This window comes from Brassica oleracea, chromosome C1 (assembly GCF_000695525.1).
Source record: "Brassica oleracea var. oleracea cultivar TO1000 chromosome C1, BOL, whole genome shotgun sequence".
NCBI lineage: Eukaryota > Viridiplantae > Streptophyta > Magnoliopsida > Brassicales > Brassicaceae > Brassica > Brassica oleracea.
The window spans coordinates 16,675,235-16,677,656 of record NC_027748.1 but is presented as its reverse complement, the minus strand read 5'-3'; positions in this window follow the sequence as shown (position 1 = coordinate 16,677,656).

Sequence of the window (2,422 nt, the reverse complement as noted above, 5' to 3'; positions counted from 1 at the left end):
GCCGACTTTCCGAGGTCCCGCTCCAGATCGCTGACCCGAACCTCCAGCTGAGAGAGCTCAGCAGCACGGGCAGCTTCAGTAGATTTCAACGCGGCCTCGGCTTGTTTCAATGCCTCTCGCGATTCAGCCAGGCCGCTTGTCGAACGCTCTATCTCTGATCTGCAGTCGCTGAGCATCCCGTCAATCAGGGATACAAACTATACATGAAATAAGGGTCAGGATAATCGTAGAACAAGGTGGCTTATGCTGAAAATAGTCAAAACAAACCTTGGCACGATGTTGCGACAAAGGTCCCGAGGGCTCCCCTTCCGCGCCAGTGGTATATCTCCTCTTCTTGACGGTCTTGGTCGCAGCGCCAGTCCTCTTGCGACTTTTGGTCAAAGGAGCAGCAATGAACGCGGGAAGCCCTAGGACGATCTCCTTCCTATCCAAAGGCGGAGGCATCAACTCCGTCGCCTTCTCCTCCTTAGGAGCTGGGACTGGTGTGGTCGAAGAGCCCGAGGGTTGAGCCGAGACCTCCGGAACTTGAACAGGAACCATGGCCGATTCTGCGAGGGGCGTGGCATCACCAGGGGACTTGTTTCCTCCAGCCGAGGTCGACATCGCTGGCGAAGAAATGATAGCTGGCACCTCAGGATGAATCCGACCCCCTTCCTTCTTGGCACTGCGTCTGGACAGTCTCTCTTTGAAAGAAAGAAACCCGGCGACGAAGGTTGGAGTAGCTTCATGGATGGCCAGAGTCGGAAGTGCCGAGTTGCCCTCACCCATCTCGACGTTGGAGCTTTTGTTTTCACTTGGGGAGGAAGACATTCTTGATATGTAGTTTGAAGAAAAGAGAATGTGAGAGAAAGAGATGTGTGAAGAATGAGGAGTGGTGAGTTGCTACTTATAAGGATATGAGGGTGACGTGGATTTCCGCAATAAATATTCTTAGCCAAAGATTTAGATTTCTAATTCACATCATTCGCCCGCAAAATCGTCTCCGTGTCTTACGGGCTAGGGGGCTAACTGTTGGGGTCAAAAATGGTTATTTCGAAATCAACGGCTATGATTATTTCTTATTCACGGATTTCTCGCAAAACATTCACTAAAGAAAGATCGGAAGTGAACGAACGAGCGCATCCCGCACAAAAGCCACTTGCCGGAGAGCTGAACCATCACGCGGGTCAGCTCGCCAGCGAGCTCAACCATCACGTCGGTCAGCTCGCCGGCGAGATGAACCGACGTGTGGTTATACTCGCCCGGCGAGCTCAACCATCACGTCGGTCAGGTCACCGGCGAGCTGAACCGTCGTTTGGTTGCACTCGCCCGGCGAGCTCAACCATCGCGCCGGTTATGCTCGCCGGCGAGTTCGTCCGTCACGCGATTCGGCTCGCCCGGCGAGCTCGACCTGATCCCGGCCTGTCCGACTTACTTCGACTCCCGTATCTTCCGTATAGCTATGATATCCGACCTTCGGGACCGTATACTTCTCGTTTCGTTTTGATTAAAGTTATTCTCGAATTTTTATGACTAAAACCGAGAAATCGTATAAACGCCAAAAGGCCTAAGAACGGTCCGCAAGGATCCAAATTGGTTTATAGGCCCATCTACGCTCTCAGAAGGGATTCGAGCCCATAAAAGTTATGACGGTTTGTCCTAACTCGCAGAAATACGATAAATGCTAAGTTTCCAAAGATAAATGTAAAGATTCGAGGATAACTATCAAGATCGACGAAAAATGGAATATTCCCAAAAGAGATAGACTTGGGCTCGAAGGCGAAAGATGGGCCACCGACCTAGAGCGACTATATAAGGAGAGCAGGAGCAGAAGAAAAGGGAATCCAAGAATTGAGACTCAGAGAACTCCTGCTAGCTTAGAGAACTTAGGGCTTAGGTGGTTAGACTAGCACGGCAAGGCTTAGGATATCTTGGCCGCCTCTTGTTCTGTTGTTCCGATTGTTAGCATATCTCTTCTCCTCTCAGAGAAATCTTGTATTCATACTATTCAATAAAACGCGTCTGAGCGTTATCTATCTTTTTATCGTTCTACAGTGATTACGCAGAGAATTCAGACCTTCAAGGTAAAACGGGTTCACTCGGCTTTCCTCCATTATTGTTTATTATAATCGACGGTGTGAATTTTCGTTCCCACAAATATTAAAGGTGCAACTATCGACATTGCATAACTCCATCGGAAAATATATTAATCTGTTTCCATTTGTGAATAATAAACTTCTATTTATCATGGACGTGTATGAATGCATGCACAAAAATAAATAATATTTGTGGGGTGTATAATGTTTAAAGTAAGAAATGTTACATCTCTATAGGAATTGGGGACAAATTAAAGGGCTGGTTGGCGGAGCAGATAGTATATTTTTGTAGTTCGCTCGTGCCAATGTCTTTCCTTCGTATGTCATCACTTCTATCATGAGCAAAT